The sequence below is a fragment of the Strix uralensis genome, chromosome 9, assembly GCF_047716275.1.
Source record: "Strix uralensis isolate ZFMK-TIS-50842 chromosome 9, bStrUra1, whole genome shotgun sequence".
In the NCBI taxonomy this organism is placed as follows: Eukaryota; Metazoa; Chordata; class Aves; order Strigiformes; family Strigidae; genus Strix; species Strix uralensis.
Window position 1 is genome coordinate 30714095 of NC_133980.1, and position 13552 is coordinate 30727646.

At 51.1% G+C, this 13552-nt stretch overlaps 1 pseudogene; it reads right to left on the reverse strand.

Moving 5' to 3' along the window:
• Positions 1–2240: 2240 nt before the first annotated feature.
• LOC141946966 (uncharacterized) overlaps positions 2241–13552 on the reverse strand; it is a 28505-nt pseudogene continuing 17193 nt past the window's right edge.

Here is a 13552-nt window from a genome sequence, read left to right on the forward strand (position 1 = left end):
AGTAACCACCCCAGTGCACCCCAGTATCTCCCAGTGCTCCCCAGTACATCCCAGCAACCCTCCCAATGCCCCCACTATGTGCCAGTGACTCTCCTAGCGCTCCCCAATATATCCCAGTATGGCCCAGTGCCCTGCAGTATGTCTGCGCTTGCAGGTGGGGGGGTGCGAATGCTGAGTACAGCCATGAGCGATTCCTCCAGTAGAGCTGTTGTGAGTTTTTAAGTCCGTCCTCATTGATGCTTCAGAATCGAGGTAAGGACAGGGAGGGACGACTCACCCATGATGGTCACAGGCAAAAGACTCATTAAGGGAAGAAGAAGAACATCAATTTAAGTTAAACACCACCACCAGTTAATTTTCCAATCAGAGTAGGACAGTAAGAAATACAACCATATCTTAAAAACACCTTCCCCCCACCCCTCCATTCTTCCCGGGCTCAGCTTTGCTCCCGATTTCTCTCCCTCTTCCCCGCCAGTGGCGCAGGGGGGCAGGGGATGAGGACTGAGGTCAGTTTGTCACCTGCTGTCCCTGCTGCTCCCTCCTCAGGGGAGGACTCCTCGCACTCTTCCCCTGCTCCAGTGTGGGCTCCCTCCCGCGGCAGACAGTCCTCCATGAACCTTCTCCAGCAGGAGCCCTGCCCAGGGGCTGCAGCTCCTCCCGAGCTGACCCAGCCTGCGTCCCTCCGGTGTGTCACAGCCCCCCGGGGTGAGCTGCCCTCAGAGTCACGGCGTTCTCTGGGCATAGCCCCTGCTCCGGCCTGGGGTCCTTTCTGGGCTGCAGGTGGCATCTGCTCCCCCGGTGACCTCCACAGGCGCAGGGCACAGCCTGCCCTCTCCCCATGGGGTGCAGGGGGGTCTCTGCTCCAGTGTGCCTTGCCCCCCTCCTCCTCCTTTCTGCCACTGACCTCGGTGTTTGCAGAGGTGTCTCACAGCTCCTCCTCACCACTCCCACTCTTCCTCCCAGGTTTCTCTTCTTAAGTGCATTATCACAGAGGTGCAGCCACCATCACTAATTGGCTCGGCCTTGGCCAGAGGTGGGTCCAACTTGGAGCCAGGGGAGCCTCGAAGCTTCTCACGGGGGGCCACAACTGTAGCCCCCTCCCCTGCTACCAACCCCCTGTCACACACACACAAACCCAACACACATGACCACAGCCAGCCGTGTCCCTTTTCTCCTCTACAGCTGGCAAGGACTGAAGGTTACTAGTGAAAGCACAGATGCCCTGAGTACCAGCACAGCTCTTCCGTCCATCTGATAACCCTGCCCTGTACCCTCAGCCCTCCGGCTCGCTCCTACACACCAGCTGGTCTAGTTCCTGTGCACACACACGCACTGACACATTTACCCAACAGACGCTCCACACCCACACATTCCCCACATGCCAGCGTGAGCCTGTGCCCGATACCCTGCCTGGACCCAGGACCTCCTCCTCACCAGTCGCCCCCACTTGAAATTTGTTAAGACGTGACATCTCCAGCACTTCTCCCTGCTGTCTGTGGGAGATGTAATCACTTTGGCTCCCCAGAGGCAGCACCAGGCCCACAGGCTGTGACCTGCAGTCCTGCTTCGTGTGCTGCTGCCACAACTTGCTCACTTTACTCATCCCAGTTCCTCCAGTAGCTGCACCCGGGGCACACCTACTGGTCCTGGTCCCAGCGGCTGGAGCTGAGACCCTCACTGTCACCTGTGCCCTTTGCTGGCACCCAGACCCTAACCCACTCCCATCACTGGCATGATAGACGGGATCTGATCCAGAACCGTCCCAACTTGGTCAACTTCCCAAATGCTGTGTGCGTGTGTTGGATCTTAGGCGAGGTGGGATCCACCTGGAGAGTCCATCTCTGGAACTTCGGGCACCACCCCCCCACCCCCCCGGCAGCACGGCCTGGAGCCGGCCGAGGGCTCTGGCAGGCCGGGCTGGGGCTCCCTTCCCGGTGCGGGACAGGCCTCCCCGGCCCCGGCAGGTCCCCTCCGAGCCCCCCCAACCCCGCGGTTCCACGCGGGCTGACATCGCCCCCGCCGCCACCTCCCGCTTTGGCCGGTCGGGGCTGGGTTCCCGGTGCCCTCTCGAGACCCCCCGGGCTGCCCTCAGGCTGCTCTCACAGCCGCTCACTGACAGCAGATCAGCCACCTCGGGAAGCGAACCGGCGCTTGCTGTGCTGAGGCTGGAAGGGAGGAAAAACCCCCCCTCCTGCCCCCCCATCCCCGCCCTGTGCTCCCCCCTTCGCTGGGGTAACGCCCCCACTGCCCTCTCTGCCCCGCCAGCAGCTGCGGATAGAGCTCGAGAGGAGCTTGGAACAGCTTCCTTGGGCCAGCGAAAACTGGGGTCACCTTCTCCCTAAACCACATATTTACCTACCGCCTGCTTTTTGCTACTGAATCACAGAATCCTTCAGGTTGGAAAAGACCCTCGGGGTCATCAAGGCCAACCCTCAGCCCGACTCTACAAAGTTCTCCCCTACACCACATCCCCCCACAGCTCATCCAAATGGCCCTTAAACACACCCAGGGATGGTGACAAAAAATGGTGAAAAAGTGCAGTCCTGCAAAATTTCTTTTATAAAAATAATTTTTAAAATCTCTGTCACTAGGAGATGCTTCCAAATCCAACAGAACTAATGCACCCCCATTCCCCACAGCAAAACATGGCACATTTCTGGGCAGACAAGAAAGGAACCCCAAGAGCTGTCCCTCTGCAGGACACGGCGGCTCAGGGAGGGGACCCGGGTTCCCAGTCTCTGCTCCCAGCACAGCAGCTTCGGGCTCCCTGAGCCCAACTGCTACAGAGCAAGACAGCTCTGGGGGAAGGTCCGACAGCTCCCGGCTGCTCTTCGCACAGCACCCAATAGAGTCCTGCTCGGCTGCTGGGTCTCGTGCCGGCTGTGCCTGCAGGAGGGACGCCTGGAAGAGGCAAAAGGCCGAGCTCAGACAAGCCCCCAGCGCCAGGCCCAGCCGCAGCTCCACGGCTCCGGCTGCACCTTCTACCTCCAGCCCTGACCGACGCTGTGTCCTTGTGCCGCAGGGAGCAGCAGGTTCCCAGAGTCCCCTGAGCCGAGCTCAGATGAGCAACAATTCAAGTTTCTACTGGTTACACCAGGCAGTGAAGAACTGCTCTGCAGGGTCTGGCTTAAAAACCTGACAGCTAGCACACGGAAAGGGAGCAAACCCTCATTTTTCCTAACTTTAGAGCGTTTCACAAATGAGCAGAGTGTAACTCGATGAGGACTGCCGAGGCCTTGACAATCCTCAAGCTCTACCATCTCCTGGCAACACGGGGTGGTGCCTGCTGGGTTTTTGGTGGGACAGACCCCGCTGCTCCCACCCCCCAGTAGGTTTGCAGTGCGGTGCAGCCACAGCAGCTCTGGCATGTTGCCCTCTGCCTGCTCTGGAGAGTGGGAGACGCCAGCACTGGGAGCAGCGCTCGGGGCTTTGCTGTTTTGGGGAAACAGCTCAGGTCAGAGGCTTTCCTCTGTTCTCAAAGTGACACGAGCTTTGCCAAGGGCCGTGTTCCCCATGGGAATGCCACCCCCAACCTCAGGCTGGGAATATGAAAATATTCTCTTGGCATGTGAACTCAAACAACAGAAGCAATTCCTAAAGGAGTTCTGTGGCTTATGGAACCTGCTACATTTGAATTACAGTACCAAGGTCTGTCAACATAAAGCCAAACCAGATAAAGAAGGGGACCCTAATCTGCTAAGCATCGAGAGCAGACTAGATGTGAAACCCAGACAGCCAGCCCTGCAAAGGGAATTTCTTTCAATCTCTTTCCCACCATGCCTGACCTTTAGGCAAGTCAGAGACTAGACCCAGGTGAATGATGTCGTTTGGCCATGGCCAACAGATGTGTCTGACGGGGCCCTCCCAGCACTGCTGCACTCACCTCCTGACAGCCAGACAGAACTCGGGCTGTAGAGTTGTGCAAAGTTGTGCCCATCAGTACGGGCACAGCAGCTTTTGATGAGAGCTTTCCTACTCCTCACCTGGTTCTGCAACTCAGCTCATCAGTGACTGCAGCGAGCCCAAGACTCCTCCTGCGAAGAAAACGCAAGGATTTCTTTTTAGTCTCCAGTCTGGTCAGGGCCATGGTCTGTACTCAACTTCTATTGGGTCTATACTGGGGGGCTGCTGCCACTGGGATTTGCCATCGTTCCTCTGTATGGCCAGACCCTCCTCCCACCAAGTAAGACTCTGTTCTCACCTCTCTAGAAGCAGGGATCTAGTGCTGGTCAGAAAGGGAAAATCCTCGTGCATCTGGCAGTGACCAACAACATCTCTTCAGTCTCCTCCGTTCACGTTCCACCTGCAGGTCAGACAGGAGAAAGGGTCACAGAAAGCTGCCACCAAACAAGGGGCGAAAGGACCTCTGGACATCACGGCAGGGAGATTTCTGCTCAGAGACTGGAACTGCACCAGAGAACAGCGAGGGCAAAAAGCACTCGAAGTAGACTATGGAAGAGAAAGAGCAAGAGGAAACAGTTCCTGACACGAGAGTGACATGTGTGTGCGTATGGGGACACTGGGGCAAGAAGGGTGGTACTGGAGTGAATGTGCATTTGTGAAGGCAATGGGGTGGGAGAAGAGAGAGAAAATACCAAAGTGTGTGTCCACAGGGGAAAGTGGGAGAGGGAAGGAAACAAGCAGAGGACTCCAAAGTGCTGTCTGAGGAATTGTGTTGTGTTCCAGAGGACCGTGAGGCTTTGCAGAGGCAGTGAAAGCCGGTTTTACCTGCTCAAGAGTCCTCCTGAGCTCAGCAATGAGTTGCTTCAGCTCCTTCTTCTCAAGTTCCAGCCTTGCAACCGCTTGCTGCAGACGTTCCAGCCGCTGCGACAGGAGTCTCTTCTCCGAGAGCCATGAGAGCTGCTCCCCTTCTGCAGCAGCCTGCTGGGTACAGAGAGGGGATTACGTGAGCTGCTGCCACATCAGGGTTGGAAGGGCCAGAATCAACAAGTCTGGGAGAGTGACCGGCCCAAGGCATGGACAGTGCTAAGTCCCTTCTCCTCCTGTCCACAGGCCAAGACAACACACTCTCTCCCTAGGGGCCCTCCTCCAGATCACCTTGGAGAAATCCACACAAATTTGCCTTCTTGCTTTTTGAACCACAGCACAAGGACGTCCTGAATGCACAAGGAAGCCGTTAACCAGATCAGGCAATGAGACCAATTCAATTCCTTTCAATACACTGGAAAAGCTGTACCTCAGAAGTCTAAATCTCCGAAAGCATCCTCTAAGCACCATCAGTGCAGCTGCTGTTCAGCCATTGTGATACGATTCTACTAAGTTTATGTACTGGGTCTGGCTGAGCCGGAATTGGTTTTCCCCTGTAGCAGCCCTCATGGTGCTGTGTTATGTTGGGAGCTGGCAGGGTGTTGATAGCACACTGGTGCTGTGGCTACTGCTGAGTGGTGCTTACACAGCACCAAGGCTCTTTCTGACATTTCCCCCCCACAGTGGGACAGGGTGGGCAAGATCTTGGGAGGGGACACAACCAGGACAGCTGACCCCAACTGACCAAAGGGATATTCCAGACCATATGACGTCTGCTCAGTATAAAGCTGGGAAAAAGGAGGAAGGGGGGGGGGGGGGGGGTGGTCACCCTTGGTCCTCCGAGGCAAACACTATGAGTATTGGAGCCCTGCTTCCTGAGAAGGCCCGACATCGCCTGTTCATGGGAAGTAGAGAATAAATCTGTTTTCTTTTTTTTTTGCTTCCGCACACGGACCTTTGCTTCATTTTGCTTATATTAAAACTGTTTTTGTTTTACCCACAAGGGTTGGGTTTTTTTTCTATCTTATTTTCTTTCCCCTCTTTGCCCTGTTGAGAAAAAAAGGGGAAGTGGGGGGAAGTGATAGAGCGACTTGGTGGGTACCTGGCATTTAGCCAAGGTCAAACCACCACAGTTTAGTACATTACTCTCGCTCAATTGTGCCCTTTCCTTTCCATGCCAAATCCTAACCACAACATGTTGGCTAGGTTTGCCCAGGTAAGAGAGAACCAATTACCCATCCCCAGCTTTTGCACCTGAGGTAATTTTAACAGCAAGCTCCGTAGTTCCTTCAGTAGTTCTGGGCTTGACAGAAAACATTCTAGCAGGTGAATGGTCTCCGGCCGGAGCTATACAGACAGGCAAACCTGCTGGCTGCAAGCATGGCTTCTCTGGCCAAGCAGGTCATGTATTTGTAGGAATATATATTCCTGTATCTTTATGGGAAACACCTTTAGAATCCTTCATAGATGATGAAACCGGCCCGTGTCCCTCTCTGAAACCATTCTCTGCAGGATGGCTATTTCTTCCCTCAGAGTCCCACTGGCCTATCTGCCTTTTTGCCCTTCTCTGAACTTCTGGGATGTTCTTCTGGGGAGGAGCCAGCAGAACTGCAGCCAGGATTTAAAGTCCAGACTAAGCATGATCTAGGCAGTGGCACGATGATGTTCTCTTTATTAGGGAGGAAGGGAAGAGAGAACAACCCTGACATTTGATTTCCCATTTTGGGGTTGGGGGTTTTTTTGGACCTCTACTGTGTAGTGTTTTCATGGTACCATCCTCCAGAACCGCACTGTGGCCTCTCGAAGGAGGGATGGTCAGAGCACAGACTGTCATTCTGTGTTTCAAATCAGGACTGGCTGTCCCCTTGCAGGCAGACATATTTATCTGGCTCAGCACTTTTGTTTCTCAAATGTCTCTATTTTTTTCCCACTGTCTGCTCTCAGTGGTAATGTTGAACAGCTTTCTATTATTAGCAAACTTTTGTATTCTCACCCCTTTTTTCTGATCCAGATATTTAGAAATCTAAATACGGATTTGGACACAAATAATAGCCCGAACCATGCAATGTAAATAGAGACAAGTTTGAAAATTACTTTGACTTAAGCTTCAAGGGGAGAAATCGTCAAAATAGAGGAAAATAAACACCCTGAATCTTAACTGAATTTTATATGACTACAGCATCTTTCCCTACTTATTCAGAGGGATGTAACTGGAAAAGTTAAACTAAAAAACAGCCACTGATTTAAACAATATTCTTCTGCTCTTATGGTGGTCTGTGGTCTCTCCACAAAGTCTGTGATATTGGTCATGTCAATGATCTCTCCTTTCTGGACTGCCTTCTCTTACCCAAGGTGATGACCCTGCTAATTCAGCTTACCTGGCCTGGCAGGAGAGCAAGTCTGGGAAACAGGAATGATGAATGGAAGGGGAAAATGAGGGAAGCTTCGTGAGCATTTTCATATTCTCTGCCTTCTCAGATCTGGACTGCACTTGTACAAGACCACCTAAAATCAGATCTCCACTGGAAAAAGTTGCTCCTTAAAATTATTAACAGAAGGCCAAAAAATATGTAAGAAATGGCTCTTCATGGCATCTGCCATCCTCACCAGGACATCCTTTCTGTGCTTCTCAGTGGTCTCGAGCTTCCTTTCCAAAGATGCCACCTCTTGATGTAGAGTCACAGTCTCCTTCTTTAGAGCAGCAGCCTCCTCCTGCAAGGCACTTTGTAGAGAGTTCTTCCTGTGTTCTGCCATCTGTGTCTCTGCAGCAGGAAAGATGAAGGAGAAGATGACAAGCAAAGCAAAACCAAACTGATTTGCATCCTACAGAGAAAACACCATTTTCTTACCTGCCTGTCTGTGTTTTCCAGGCCCTAAGCCCACAAGGGCTTTCAAAGCACACATAAATAAAGGAAACTTCCAGGCAGAGAATAGAAGAAGAATGAGAGTGGCAAGGTTCAGGAGAATATGAAAATGTGCTTGCTCTTCTGCGAGTTGAAAGGGCAGGGCTAAGGGCATGGCAGCACATCACCCACAGTGTGAGAAGCAGGTAGAACTGACATCAGTGAAACACGGGCAGAGACAGGACGTGAGAGTCAGATCCAGTGTCCTAAAGGAAAAGGAAGAAGAAGCAAAAGTGAAGACTGACTGTGACACAGTTCATTGACCAGGAAGACTTAAGAGACTTTACAGAAAAAAACAGATCTGTCAATGTTGTGCTTGAAGATGTGCTTTGGTATTTGTTCAAAAGAACGAAGCTAGGGGAATATGTTGTGCACTGGCAGGAAAAGGAAGAAAGGAAATATTCAGTGGTACTAGGACAACGGCAAGGAAAAAACAATTGAACATCACACCAGTACCGAGACCTGAATCAAGGATGACTACAGATAGACAGGACTAAAACTAAACTAATACACTAAACTAATAGACAGGAACTAAGGATAGAAAGAACTGACTAGTGGGACAAGCAGGATCCATCCAATGGCAGAATTTCAAGTATATAAGCTTTATCATATGTAACATATGTAGTAAAAACTATGAATGTTCCAGAAAAAAGCAGTGATCCAAGGCCTAGAAAACTCTCTGAAAAATGATCAGCAGTTCCATCTCAGAGAGGGAACATGAAGAAATATTGAACAGGTAAAGGCTCTACATGAGCAGGCGACAGCCTGTGGGGGAGGCAACGAGCAATGCCCACACCTCCCTGTTCCTGCAGTCTGGGACAAGGAAAACATGACAATGAGATAAAAACCCAATTCTGATGTGGGGAGTGGGAAAGCAATGACAGAGAAAGGAGAAGGAATGTCTGTCCAGCTATAATAGAGAGAGGGCAATAGCCCTGGAGGCTCTGGGATGGCCTGGAGATTAGAGGAAAAGGCAACCAGCTACATGTGAAAACCAGTTTATAAACACAACATGAACATGTTACCAAAGGCTACGGAAGTAAAAAATTGTGTTTTCTATGGCTGTGAGCTCAGACACCAAATCAGTATCGGCAAGAAAACAGGTAAGAAGGATGCAGAAGCATGAGGTACCAGAGAACGAGGAAAAGCAGCAGAAGGAAGGATGCAATACCACAGGAACTTAACACTGAACTCATGCTCTGTGAGTCTGCCATGTAAGAGGAAAAGGAAGTCGACAAAGACAAGGCTTTTTGAGGTTGGTACTTTCAAAGACCATACAGAGAAGGATACTGTGAGGCATCACGCTACACCTACTTAGCAGTGACGTGGGACCTGAAAGGCACCACCTCTGCACATTATCACCAGTCACACAGCCAGATGCACTGCCAGACACTGGATCTTTCTCTACAAAAGTCTTTCCCTGGTAGTTCTATCGATAAGTCTCAGGCTTGTTGTTTTTCTCCTCTTCCCATCTCTGGGCACTGCATTTTTCCTCTGCGTGGTATCAGAGACCCCCACTGGTGAGACAGGATGGGGTCAGTGGGTTGGAAAAGGGAAGTTGTACCTTCCTGGCTTTGAGCCAACTGTTTCTGCAGCTCTTGATTGCAGGCACTGAAATACTCCTTCTCAGCTTGCCTCTTGCTCAGCTCCAGCTTCGAGTCCTGTATCTTCTTCCTTGCATCCTTCTGGAAGAGGTAAGAAGAGAAGCATCACCTCACAGAGCCACTGCTGGCGGGAGACAAAGAGGTACAAACACACAGGCAGAAACAGCCAAGGTGGGAGGGGGCAGCTGGGCAGTAATGGTACATGGGATGGGGATTCTCCTTTCCCCCGTGGCAGCAAGCCAACCTGGCCCACAAGAATTTACATCCATTCTGGCTTGGGCACTCTGCTTGTCAGTTCAGTGCAGCAGCAGGACGGGATTTCTGGGTGCACTAGACACAAGTTACCAGATCTTGCTGAGTCTGCTCCAGGTGCTGACGCAGGTCTCGTAGGGCTGCGGCCACTCTGTCCACTGTGAGCTCTGCAGGGAGGTCCCTGGCCTGGGAAACAGCTGGGCCCCAGGCATGACCCTGCTCTGGAGAGAGAAGCCATTCTGTTGCAAGCTTTAACCGAAAGGGTCTCCAACAAACAAGGCCTCTTTATGCACAGGAGGAGGTGGCAGTGCCTTTGATGTCATCCTAGAGCTCATGTTACAGCAAGACGTGTGTCCCGGGCTAACATTATTTTGATGACCACTAATGTCAGCACTGCCTCAAGGAAGGACGCACGTGCCCTGGGACTTGGGCCCTATTTCATTCTGATGCTGGTCATTTCTCCACATACAAACACGGACTTGTCTCTGCAGGGATGTCAGGCTTCCAAGACTTCCCAAGGCTTGAATCAGCCTAAACTGACAGGACAGGTCTGTCACATCAGGATTACAAAGAACCACCCCCCCTGCACCTGCTCCCCTATACCCGCCTACAGACCTGTGAACCCAGCCCCACACTTGTCTGAACTCCAAGGGACTAAGTCTCTGCTGTCACAGACCGTGCGCTGGAGAACCAAGTGCAGTTTGTCCAGCTGGGATCGGGCTTCGAGGTTGGCACTGTTGGCCTGCTGACACCCCGTGGCCAATGCCTGTGCTCTGCTCTCTGTGCTACAGAGCCTCAAACACAGTTCAGACACCTCAGCCTCCAGCATGCGCAGAGAGTTCCTCGAGCGCCGTTCGCCTGCTTGGGACTCCTCCAGATCCCGCAGCAGCTGCTCCTCCCCAGCTGCCAGGCCAGCCTCCTCCTGCAGCAACTGCACCTGTAACACAGACGCACAGCGCTCAGGGACAGCGCTGCTGCTGAGGCACAGAGCGGGATAGAGGAAGGGGCCAAGGAGGAATTACTTCAAGCCAAAAACCACACTGGAAAGAGAACGCACGAGGGCAAGGATTCAAACTGAGCAAAACAAGCTACAAACAGGTACCTGGAGGCTAAGGGGCCTGAAGGAAGTTTCCCCATCCCCAAAGGAATGGTCACACTGTCAGGTTTTCGTGCTTTCCAACCTCAGAAATGAAGGTTCCTGTGTGTGTGAGGGTGCGAGGGGCTGGCTGGCAGGGTGAGGGGGCAGATGAAGCATTCCTGCATGGAGAGTGGGGCTGCCAGGGACGCTTGAGATTAGAAGCAAAGGGGAGACAATCGGCACCCCTCATGGGGCACCTCCCCAATGCCAGCTGAACGGCCGAGCTGGGAGTGCTCCCACAGACTGCCATAACCAATGCTGTCTCACCAGACTGCTCAGGGCCTGGCAGGGGCAGAAACACCATCTGGGGACAACATCTGGAACAGAGATACTGAGAAGCTCCAAAGGAGTCTTCAATGCCATGAACCATGAGAGAACCAGGGAAAACCCAGGCAGAACACAGCAGATCCAGCCTCAGTGTGCAGTCTCTGGGCAGACCACAGAAGGAGTGCATGTTGTTGGGAGGGAAAACAAGTTGAGGCCTACAAGCTGAAGGTGGTATTCTATGTCCCTGGAGAAGAGGATGCTAGTGCACAGGTCACCTGGTTGTTGAGCTCTTGTATTTCTCTTCTGTGGTCTGAATGGAGCTGCTCGGCCTGGCGAAGAGCAGAAAGAAGCTGAGACACCTTGTTGTGCTGGGCAAGGTTGTTTTCTTCCAGGGTTTTGAGGCTCAGTTCCTTCTCTTCCAGAGACACAGTCAGCCTGAAAGTCAGAGCAACTCATTACTACATGGTATATAACATTTAATAAACTCTTAGGACTTCCACCACCAAAGGGGAAAAATGATTTGTCTGCTGAGGTTTGTCTGAACAACTAGGCTGCTTGTTCAGTCCTCAGCCAGGTTGACAACCACACCCAAGCACGTGCCCACTACGCTTTTTTCCACAGAAGAAAGGTGAATTATTGGCTAAATACCCTATTTTTTTTTTGAGATGGGAATGTGAATAGAAACACAACAAAGTCTTGAAATGAAGACATTAGGGCAGAGGAAGATTTTTCTTTTGACTAATGAGACTCCAAGGGAAAGGTTTTGTCAATAATGAAGAGACATTTTCTTCCCCTAACTTGTCCTGGTAGGAACAGCAGCAACTGACAGCCAGGTGATCTTTGGGCAGTTTCACAAGACTTGCAGCACCATATTACTTTCAGCTAGAGAAATGAAGGCTGATACCAGAAGCAGTAATGGAGGTTTGGAGGAAATACTCAGATCCTTATATAAGACGCCAGATCCCTCATGGGGGAAGCAAGAGGGCACAGCTTTTTATTTCTCTTCTTCAATGAAGGTGTGTGTTGAAGGCTGGCAAGACTTTACCAGGTGAAGTACCCTACCTACCCTTCATCTTCTTTCTTGCATTCCTTGGACAGTCAGTAACATCTGTAACTGTTGAGGCGCGCAGGGACCCTGCTCAAGCCCTTCCAGACACCGGCTGGGATTTTTTGAGGAATGAGGAAACAGATGGCAGTAAGAAACATGCTTATTTCTTGGGTGCCTCAGAGGGGAATCTGGCTTAGTTCAAAATCATGGTTTTAACCAAAGGTATCAGGATGGAAGACTGATACACATCCCAAATGTTTAAAATTTACTAGACCCAAGACAGAGCTGATGGATGTATCTAGCTCATTACACTTCAGCTCGTTCTGCCTCCTTTGGTGTGTTTCAGGTTTGAAACCCCTGAAAGTTTCATTTAACAGCATTAACATGCTGACCTAACAAAACAACACCTCCTTTTAAGGAAAGGACTACTCCAAAAGTGACTGTCTTCAGAAAAACTGTAACTGAAGGATTAAAAGAAAATGAAACACCACATCAAGAGAATGAAACATATCTGCATGGATAGTTCAGAATTCTGCTTTTTATGAAATGCTGCCAGAGCCACTTGGATATGTGAAGATCTGAAAGAGGGAATCCATTAAACAGAACAGAGAGTTTCACAGACTTTCATTTACCTGGCTTTTTCATTCTCTAGGACCTTCAACGAAGCCTGAAATTCTGTGTTGTGATGCTCCACTTCTCATCAACTCCTTTCCCCCTCCAAAGACTGCAAACACACTTGCAGCTCCTTGTTCTGATGTTCTACCTTCTCCCATTGACTCCTCTTCTCCTCCAGGATCTTCTGGACGTGCACAACCTCCAGCACCTTCTGCCTTGACAGTTCCTGTGCCTCACTCGGATCTTGCTGAGCTTTGTGGCCAATCACTTGCTGGGACTCTTTGGAGGCTGCTAGTTGAGATGTCAACTCTTCCACCTCAAGTAAAACACAACAAAGCAGTCAAAGACTACAGCTTGCCACTGTCAGCCATATCATATACTGTGAGGAAAGGGAAAGAACAACTTTAAATTTCACCCTTTCATGAAAATACCAGATCCACAATGGATACAGCTGGCTTGTTTAAAAATCTAAGTGGGTCACCATGTTCATCTGAAAAAGCACCTTAAAAAACAAGGCTGGCAGTAACAGGCCAGCAGAAATCCATCCTGATGAGTGCTGGCAAACAGGCACAAAGAGCAGCCCATCTGTCCAGGGCAGCAGCTGGCCGGTCAGTCTCCTTCAGCCCAGTTGAGATGGAGACCACAGTGTGATGGCAGCCAGAGGGACTCACCCCATCCCCTGCTGCTCTGCCATGGGGAGAGACCACCTGGTTGATGACTGGAGTAGCTACTGCTGTTTCACTCACCTGGTTTTGTAGAGCATCCCTCTGCTGAAGGAGGACATTAATTTCTTCTTTCATTATTTTGATTTCTTCCTTGTGCCTCTTCTCCACTGCCTTGATCTTACTCTGAGTTTCCTGCAGCTCTGCTTGCAGTTTTTCTGTGATGTTCTGCAAACACAAATGGAGAGCAAGCTGCTGGGACCTGCCATCAGGTCCAGCTTTCTCTTCTTTCTGTC